Source organism: Saccopteryx leptura, chromosome 6 (assembly GCF_036850995.1).
Source record: "Saccopteryx leptura isolate mSacLep1 chromosome 6, mSacLep1_pri_phased_curated, whole genome shotgun sequence".
Lineage (NCBI taxonomy): Eukaryota > Metazoa > Chordata > Mammalia > Chiroptera > Emballonuridae > Saccopteryx > Saccopteryx leptura.
Genome location: NC_089508.1, coordinates 56,082,489 through 56,092,810, shown reverse-complemented (window position 1 = coordinate 56,092,810; position 10,322 = coordinate 56,082,489). Strand labels below are relative to the sequence as shown.

The following is a 10,322-nucleotide window of genomic DNA, read 5'->3' as shown; positions in this document are numbered from 1 at the left end:
GTCACTGTGCTGCTCTAAGGCTTTGCACATATCATGTCCCTTCAATCATCTCAGTGATCCTGTGAGGCAGGTGGTCATTGTTATCACCATTTTACCAAAAAGGATATTGACAAACTCAGATGGTAATGTGCCATGGTCTCACAATTGTACGTGACTAATTATCTAGAGGGGAGCTTTCCATTGTAAATGACTTCTGGGTCATCTTTCCAAATCTTCCCCCCATCCTGTCCCTGTGCGTTCCTCAGGGATACGCCCTACAGGAAGACAGGGAGTCACCCTGGCTCAGTGAAGGGTGGATGAGGAGAGGTTAGGCGTTAGATCTACGCCTTTCCTGGTACAATTGACCTTGCTTTCCAGGGACTGTAAGGGGACAGAGATGAACTCCAAGGACACTGCTGCCACCTGCTGTTCACACATTTTTCATCCAAAGGCTTCTTCATAATGCCAGGCAACTTTGGGGCAAGGCCCTTTGCTTCTTGGAGTCTGTCTTCATCTGTAAAAGGAAGACAACAATAATATCTGTGTTATACAATTGTTATGGTGAAATAAGATCCTGCCTGACCAGGTGGTGGCTCAGTGGATAGAACATTGGATTGGGACGCGGAGGACCCAGATTCGAAACCCAAGTTTGCCAGCTTGAGTGTGGGCTCATCTGGTTTGAGCAAGGCTCACCAGCTTGAGCCCAAGGTCGCTGGCTTGAGCAAGGGGTCACTCAGTCTGCTGTAGCCTCCAGTCAAGGCACATATGAGAAAGCAATCAATGAACAACTAAGGAGCCACAACAAAGAATTGATGCTTCTCATCTCTCTCCCTTCCTGTCTATCTGTCCCTATCCATCCCTCTCTCTGACTCTCTGTCTCTGTCAAAAATAAATAAATAAAAATAAATAAAAAAGAAATAAGATCCTATTTCTCTCTACAATCTATTTTCCTGAAAGAAAAAAATGTTAGCTATGCAAAAGGCAAGCTAAAGTGGGAAGCAAACATTCCTAAATGCCTCAAATCACCTCTGCTTGCATTAACATTTTTAACAATTAAAAAATATTTTTCTTAGTAAAACATTTCCCTTTATATCTTGCTATTGATTTTGATTTTTTCAAAGTTAAATCTTCAATTATTTTCTGTGCGTGCTATTTAAGAGTGTTTGAACCAGAATATGAAATAGTGAAAGGGTACCTGACTTTATTATTATTTTTAATGGAAAAGGCCTTCATAACTAAAATTGCCCTCTCCTTCTGAGCCTGTGAGAGTTATTTCCAAGATTCTGGTTCACAAGTTTCACATCACTTCTTTCAGGCACAGCGATGGGCAACATAAAACTGAGAAAACTAGAGTGGGCTTTTTCCACTCAAGTTCCCTTGGGAACTGTTGTAACGAGCAAAGCTAAGAGGCCTGGCTCCCTCTCAGCAGCTATAAACATCGCACCAGATTCTGTTTGCCTGAAAATCCTTCTGACTGGGTCTAGATGCCAGCAGTTGGATGATAATCAACTTTCATGTTGTCAATCTAATATTCCTGACTGGAATATTTGCAATTTATATTGCAGGTACAGATTAGCAAAACCGAAACTCTCCATTGGTGAATTCTGGAAAGTATGTGTAAACTATTTCAGGACTATCCACTCTGCTACATGCTGTTGGCCTGGATGTGATGTGGGCTTGAGGGGCAGGCCTGACTGTCCCCATCCACCAAAACAAAGGTTGGGTACCAACTCGCTCTCTCGCCTTCTTGGTATGTACATTATAACTACAGCCATCTTAAGCTATGAGTGCTTATGGATGACAACTGAGCTGCCATGGGTAAATGCACCAAGGGTTGTATTCAGATAGTAGGACCCTGGATCCTTTTTATTTTTTTATTCCCACATTGCCTTTACTATAGTTACAGTATAAAAGGAACACTGGCCTTTCAGGGTGCAGATATTCTCTCTCTCAGCTGAATCTAGTTACTCTGCAGAGAGCCTCTTTTTGGAACAGGGAGGCAGTTATGGTCTATTTGGAGAGACTAATAATTTTCCATTTCCATCAGTAATAGGTTGCAAAAAAATTTCATTCAGCACCCCAATGTTCAGATATGATATATTGCAATATCAAAGAAACAAATACTATGCAAAACAAAGTCTCGTGTTCCTAAATCTTCACTATGTTGATCTGTGTTGAGATGACACTCTTATCTAGCTTTAATGGGAAGAATCATAAAGTGACAAATATGCCAATGTCTGTCTTACTACCAACTTGCCTTTGACTAGCATTTTACACTTTTCAAAATACTGTCACACCCTTTATGAGATTTGAGCTTTACAGCAACTCCACATAGCAGGTAGTGCATGTAGGATTATGACCATTTTGTAGGTGAGCACATTGAGACCCAGAAAGCTAAGTGATATACCCAGTTCACACAGCCAGTAAGTGGAAGAGCTGAAACTATATATTTGATCATTTTTTATATCAGAGGACATGACCAGACTCTCAATGAGTGTCCACATATCAACACTGAGGTACAGGGATAATGGAGAAAATACTGATTGGCTTTGCATCAATCATTAGTTTCTCGTTGCGCATTGTGACTTCTTAGTTGTTCATTGATTGCTTTCTCATATGTGCCTTGACCGTGGGCCTTCAGCAGACTGAGTAACCCCTTGCTGGAGCCAGCGACCTTGGGTCCAAGTTGGTGAGCTTTTTGCTCAAACCAGATGAGCCCGCACTCAAGCTGGCAACCTTGGGGTCTCGAACCTGGATCCTTCCGCATCCCAGTCCAACACTCAATCTACTGCACCACCACCTGGTCAGGCCTGATTGGCTTTTTGAGGGAAGAAAGAACTCTTTTGTGGGACGTGAATGTTTAGCATACCTGGGAAGAAGTAAACAATGACCTGTTGGTGGTGAAGCCAGACTGCAGGACAGTGGAAGGAAGATGACTCAGGACCTCTGTACCCAGAAGAAAGAGGCATGTGCTAGAGGGAGACGGGCTTAGGAAGGGCCGGATGGAGACTGTCAGAAAAAGAACTAAGGGTGGACCTGGACTTAGATCTTCAGTCCACTGTTAATAATTCAGGAAGCTGAGAGGAAAATATTTCAAACTGAGACCTGAGACATAAAAATAAGAAGAATAACTCTTAAGATGATATTTAGGTATAGCTCTTAAGAAACTATGAAGTACCCACATAGTTGATGGTTAAGAACAGCAGCACTGCCATTATCTCTGAGGTTCAGTCAACACACGGCTCTGAGTTTTTGTGCTTGAGCCAGCTAGCTCAGGCTTCACCAGCGGGGTTCTGCAGACTCACCCACGGCGTTCTCTGAGAACTCCAGAAGGACTTTGACGTTCTGTCTTTTCATTTGATGCATACTTAAAATAAGATTGTTTTTGTAGATTCTGTGCCAATCTGGATAGCCAGTGAATACTATAACATGATTTCAGTGTCTACATTGGTGCTGTTTTTAATTTTTTTTTCTTTTCTCTGTATTTTTCTGAAGTGAAAAGCTGGGAGGCAGAGAGACAGACTCCTGCATGCGCCCGACAGGGATCCACTTGGCATGCCCACTAGGGGGCGATGCTCTGCCCATCTGGGGCGTTGCTTTGTTGCAACAGGAGCCATTCTAGCGCCTGAGGTGGAGGCCATGGAGCCATCCTCAGCACCCGGGCCAACATTGCTCCAATGGAGCCTTGGCTATGGGAGAGGAAGAGAGAAACAGAGAGAAAGTAGAGGGGGAAGGGTGGAGAAGCAAATTGGTGCTTCTCCTGTGTGCCCTGGCCAGGAATCAACACTGGGACATCCACACACAGGGCTGATGCTCTACCACTGAGCTAGCTGGCCAGGGCCTGGTGCTGTTTTTAGATTGTACTGGGTCCAAATAATACTATTTGAATTGTTACAACTAGAGGAGAAAATAATAGAGATATATTTAATATATAAACAAGTAGAGGCCAAACGCCATCACAAAACATTGTATAAAGATAACTTCCCCAGTACTACAATAGAAAAACTGATGGGTATGTAGAATTATCATATAGCCCATGAGGAATAGTCATGCTATTGAACTTTGTTAAGAAAAAATATCCAAGAAAGGTGGGAAGCCTGTCCCTTGCACGTCATACAGGGATGAAAGCCTAACCAAGGATGTTATTTTTGGTTTCAGGATCCATTTACACTCATAAAACTTATTGAGCCCTGGCCGGTTGGCTCAGTGGTAGAGCATCAGCCTGGCATGCAGGAGTCCTGGGTTCGATTCCCGGCCAGGGCACACAGGAGAAGCACCCATCTGCTTCTCTACCCCTCCCCCTCTCCTTCCTCTCTGTCTCTCTCTTCCCCTCCCGCAGCCAAGACTCCATTGGAGCAAAGTTGGCCCGGGCGCTGAGGATGGCTCTATGGCCTCTGCCTCAGGCGCTAGGATGGCTCTGGTTGCAACAGAGCAAAGCCCCAGATGGGCAGAGCATTGCCCCCTGGTGGGCATGCCGAGTGGATCCCGGTCGGGTGCATGCAGGAGTCTGACTGACTGCCTCCCCGTTTCCAACTTCAGAATAATGCAAAAAAAAAAAAAAAAAAAACTTATTGAAAATCCCAAAGAGCTTTGGTTTGTGTGGGTTAAATATCAATATGTTGACCATAGACAAAAAGTCAGCCAGATAGTTATTTCTCCAGCATAAATGGGTTTATTGGGGAAAACAAGGAATAACAATTTGGAACATGAAACCATGGCAAGCCACATACAATCCACTAAAACAAAGGAGAGTTAAGGTCTTTTATACAGAGGGGAGGAGGAATTTGGGAGAGCTATTACAAACAAAGAGCTCTCCCTTTGGTGCTTCATAGACATAAGGCATGAGAGCTCCCCTTTCTGGCCTCCCTACTCCACTTTAAATGAGGTTTCTATTTATTGATTTTTACATATTTATCAACATATATGTATTAGAAATTAAAACTGAGAAATGTATTTACTAATTTATTTTTAAGTGACAATAATAAATCCATTATATCTTAATATAGCTAACTTTTTAAAGAAAATATATTCATATGTTGAAGCCCTGACTTCCAATGTGACTATATTTAGAGATAAGGCCTGTAAGGTGGTAATTAAGATTTACTGAAGTCATAAGGGAAGAGCCCTGATACTATGGGATCAGTGTTCTCATAAAAAGATACAGGGTAGACTGCCATGTGATCTAGCCAAGAAGAGGGTCATCACCAGAATGTAACCTTACTGGCATTCTGATCTCAGACTTCCAACTTCCAGAACAGTGAGAATATAAATTTCTATTGTTTAATACCCTCAGTCTATGACATTTTGTTAGCAGCCAGAGCTGACAAGTACAAAGCACTTGGGGTAATACTATATTTAATGCCCACAATTTATTCATTTGGCTCCCAATGACTTGAGTCTTATTTATGCTATTCTCATTAATTTTGCATCTATATCACTTTAATCCTCACCACCTGAGTAAGTAGGTAATTACTTTTTATGTTTTACAGCTAAAATTAGAATAATGAATTCTTCAGGTTACAGAATCAAAAGCAGAAAAGCCCAGAGCTGGGTGGTCTTATCATTAATTGCTTAACATTTCTGGGCATTAATCTCCCCATCAGTAAAATGAAGATCATATTAGTTTCTACTTTACAAACTGCTTATGAGGGTCTAAGTAGCTGCCCAAAATCCCCAATGGGAGGTATGGGCACTGACCAAGCAGGCCAAAATCAAGATCTGGTTCCTAGAAGCCAGAATTAGGGAAACTCAGAAAGGAGAGAGTCAAAGGGGTGAGTGAGTATCTGTTTTAAAATAGCATAAGGTTCCAGTGCTAAGATAGGGTATGGGGACTGGGCTCAAATAGGAAACACAGCTGAATACCTTATTGGTATAGGAAGTGTGCTGAACTGGTAGAACAGATGACAGAACAGAACTGAAATGGCCACAGCTTGCCTTATAGGTCATCAGGTAAGACATAAATGAGGTGAGTTGGGATGACTCATATCTCATGTGAAATATGAGATAAAATGAGGTAAAAATGAAATCATTACCAAAATCACTACTTTGTTTGTGGGGTTTTTTGTTTGTTTTTTTGGTTTTTTTACAGGGACAGAGAGAGAGTCAGAGAGAGGGATAGATAGGGACAGACAGACAGGAACAGAGAGAGATGAGAAGCATCAATCATCAGTTTTTCATGGCAACACCTTAGTTGTTCATTGATTGCTTCCTCATATGTGCCTTGACCGCAGGCCTTCAGCAGACCGAGTAACCCCTTACTCAAGCCAGCGACCTTGGGTCCAAGCTGGTGAGCTGTGCTTAAACCAGATGAGCCCGCGTTTAAGCTGGCGACCTCGGGGTTTCAAACCTGGGTCCTCTGCGTCCCAGTCCAACGCTCTATCCACTGTGCCACTGCCTGGTCAGGCACTTTGTTTGTGTTTTAACAACCCTTCCTACTATGATGCAAAGTGAAAATCACAGAAATTAATGATGAAGTAGGGGTGTCGTAGGGGACAGGTGTGCATAGATCTCAACTATGAGATGCTGGAGCCTTAAATGTGCATTAGATATAATAGTTAAAAAAGTATTAATTTGCCCTGGCCAGTTGGCTCAGTGGTAGAGCGTCGGCCTGGCGTGCAGAGGTCCCGGGTTCGATTCCTGGCCAGGGCACACAGGAGAAGCGCCCATCTGCTTCTCCACCCCTCCCCCTCTCCTTCCTCTCTGTCTCTCTCTTCCCCTCCCACAGCCGAGGCTCCACTGGAGCAAAGATGGCCCGGGCGCTGGGGATGGCTCCTCAGCTTCTGCCCCAGGCGCTTGAGTGGCTCTAGTCGCAACAGAGCGACGCCCCGGAGGGGCAGAGCATTGCCCCCTGGTGGGTGTGCCGGGTGGATCCTGGTCCGGCGCATGCGGGAGTCTGACTGTCTCTCCCCATTTCCGGCTTCAGAAAAATACAGAAAAAAAAAAAAAGCATTAATTTGCTTTCCTCATTCCTCCCCCCTCCCTTTTTAAAATGTTTATTTTATTGATTTTACAGAGAAGGAGAGAGCAACAAACATAAATCTGTTCCTATACATGCCCCAACCAGGGATCCAACCCACATCCTCTGCTTCTGGACCATGCTCTAACCAACTAAGTTATCCAGCCAGGGCTCTACCCCTCTTTATAATTTATAATTGGACAACAACAATGGCCTGGTTCTGAGCCCACTGGCCATGCTCCTTGTTTGAGAGCCTAGAGCACTCACCCCAGGGTTCACATTCCTACATTCCTTTCCCCACTGCCCCTCTGCTGCGCTGGGAGGCCAGGTCTCTGACCCTGGGGGAGGGAATCTCACAAAATATTCCAAAGGGGCCCGCTCACATTAACAAATGACTTTAATTAGAACATCCAAGTGCTGCCACCAAGATACTCAGCACCAGAGATTCGAGTTTAAAAGCTTGAGAATTCACTCCCAATGAAGCAACCAAATGCATTGAAATAGAAGAGCATGTTGAGAAAAAAAATGTCTATGCAGATTCTCATTATACCAGAGTCCGTTCAAACTGAAAACAGAAAATGGCAAGGATTCTGAGACATACCCGTTAAAGAAATCTAATCTGAAACAGTGAGGCAAAGATTGTTCTGGACTCCATTGGTTTTTGCACCCTAGAGTTATTTGGTTTGAATGACTGCCAGATCCTAAAGTTCAAAAGACAGTCACAAGTGGAAAAAGGGACTGGCATTCTTGGGGTTGGATTCCCAAAATTCCCCAGTTTATTGTAAGCCTCTCACTCTAAGGTCAGCCCCCTCTGGCTGGCGGTTTGGGTTTAGAGACAGCACCTCCTACTACTGTGAAGAATGTTCCCTGTGCATCCACCTCTGCCTGCAGCCGCATTAACCTCCCAGCTTCCCAACTCCCCCCTCCACCCATCCAGTGATCACAGTTCAGAATCAGTGGTAGTCAACCTGGTCCCTACCGCCCACGAGTGGGCATTCCAGCTTTCATGGTGGGCAGTAGCAGAGCAACCAAAGTATAAATAAAAAGATAGATTTAGCCTGACCAGGCAGTGGCGCAGTGGATAGAGCGTCGGACTGGGATGCAAAGGACCCAGGTTTGAGACCCCGAGGTCACCAGCTTGAGCGCAGGCTCATCTGGTTTGAGCAAAGCTCACCAGCTTGGACCCAAGGTCGCTGGCCACTGGCTCGAGGAAGGGGTTACTCGGTCTGCTGAAGGCCCGCGGTCAAGGCACATATGAGAAAGCAATCAATGAACAACTAAGGTGTTGCAACGGAAAACTGATGATTGATGCTTCTCATCTCTCTCCGTTCCTATCTGTCTATCCCTATCTGTCCCTCTCTCTGACTCTCTCTGTCTCTGTAAAAAAAAAAAAAAAGATAGATTTAACTATAGTAAGTTGTTTTATAAAGATTTATTCTGCCAAACTTAGCGAAATCCGACATAAAGTACTTGGTAAGTAATTATTATTATATGCTTTAACTTGCTGTAACTCTGCTTTATAAATTTTATTAAGTAGTTACTTCCCTACTTTATAAATCACCATTACTGTGGAACCAGTGGGTGGTTAGAAAACTTTACTACTAACAGACATACAAAAGTGGGCGGTAGATATAAAAAGGTTGACTACCCCTGGTTCAGATGGTACTTCCTAAGGAAATTTCCCTTGAGGACCCCCAATCTAGGGCAGTTCCCATTGTTGTAAGTTTTCATGAACCATTCTTCTTTCATTATGAGCAATTACCTCCATTTTTAATTACACATTCATAAGTGTGATTATCTGATAAAGATCCATCTTTCCTCCTGTTCTCTAGGCTCCCTGAGTCCAGGGGAAAGTCTGCTCACCATTGTATCCCCCGGCCCTTACTCAGTGCCTGACACATCGCTGAACATTCTTGAAATGAACTTCAGAAAGTTAGATACTGAATGGGAAACAGACCACTGTGAATCAGAGGGTTTTGTTTTGTTTTTTAAAGATCATCATGAATAGGACTAAAATAAGTTATTCCCCAAACTTTAAGACACAGTTACTCATAAAAATCAACACGTAATGGATGAGATAGGTAATCTGCACAAAATGCAGAAGAAAAAGTCCTAACATCTTATCAAAACCACAGAGGAGCCTGACCAGGCGGTGGCACAGTAGATAGAGTGCTGGACTGGGATGCAGAGGACTCAGGTTCAAAACCTCGAGGTTGCTGGCTTGACTGCAGGCTCACCAGCTTGAGCATGGGATCACAGACATGACCCCATGGTCACTGGCTTGAGCCCAAAGCTTGCTGGCTTGAAACCCAAGGTCACTGACTTAAGCAAGGGGTCACTTGGTCTGCTGTAGCCCCTCCTCTATCAAGGCCCATATGAGAAAGCAATCAATGAGCAACTAAAATACTGTAACAAAGAATTGATGCTTCTCATCTCTCTCCCTCCCTGTCTGTCTGTCCCTCTCTCTGTCTCTCTCTCTCTGTCAAAAAACAAACAAACAAACAAGAAAACAGAGAGGAAGGGCAGAGTGAATTTTGGAATCCAGAGTATGTAGTTAAAAATCAAAGCAGTAGGGAGAGAAGGACCAGGAGCAGAGAAGTGCTAGGTGGAATGCTGTCTCTAGAGACTGGTTTGTAACATGGTCTGTTACATTCATGGGCACAGTTACAGAGGACCCAGGTGAGACAGAGGGCATCAAGCAGCCATAGAAGATGATTTGTAAATGTGCCAGGGCTAGGGCATTGGGAGCTACCCCAATCTGCAAGTAAAGAGCAGTAACTGACAGTTGGTTTGTGGTCTGCCTGATGAGGGTGCATGGCATCTACAAGAAGGAAGGCCTGGGTGTCAGAAGTCCCCACTCACTGTTTGTTGGGTAGAAGATTGGTGTACCGCTGCCTCACAGTTGGCTGATGACCCTGTCCATGGAGATCATACACACTCCAGTGTTCTGGACTCAGATTCCCCAAGCAGTCTCCTTTGATTTAGTGAAGAGAAAAAACTAGCCAACTGTGGTAAGTTGAATAATGGCCCCCAAAATGTTCACATCTAAACCCCAGGAACCTGTGGGTATATTACCTCCCATGGCCAAAAAGGACTTTGCTGATATGATTAATAAGGATCTTGAGATAGGGAGATTCTCCTGTATTAATTAGACAAACCAAACATAACCACAAGAGGGAGGCAGGAAGAGAGAGAGAAAGAGAGAGAGAGACTGAAAGATGCAATGTTGCTGACTTTGAAGATAGATGAGGGGGCCTAAGAGGGAGGGAGGTCTCCTCTTAGAAGACGGAAAAGTCAAGTAAACAGCCTCTAGAAGGAACACAGCCCTGCCCACACCTTGATTTTAGACAAGCAAACTGATTTCAGACTTCTGACTTCCAGACTGTCA

General features: G+C 44.0%; 1 long non-coding RNA gene across 1 annotated transcript in view; it reads right to left on the bottom strand.

Annotated features, from left to right (window-relative positions):
• Positions 1–306: 306 nt before the first annotated feature.
• LOC136376816 (uncharacterized) overlaps positions 307–10,322 on the bottom strand; it is a 17,767-nt gene continuing 7,751 nt past the window's right edge. Inside the window, exon 3 of the long non-coding RNA XR_010746246.1 lies at positions 307–493. This is a non-coding gene — a long non-coding RNA (uncharacterized lncRNA). The remainder of the gene's footprint in view (positions 494–10,322) is intronic.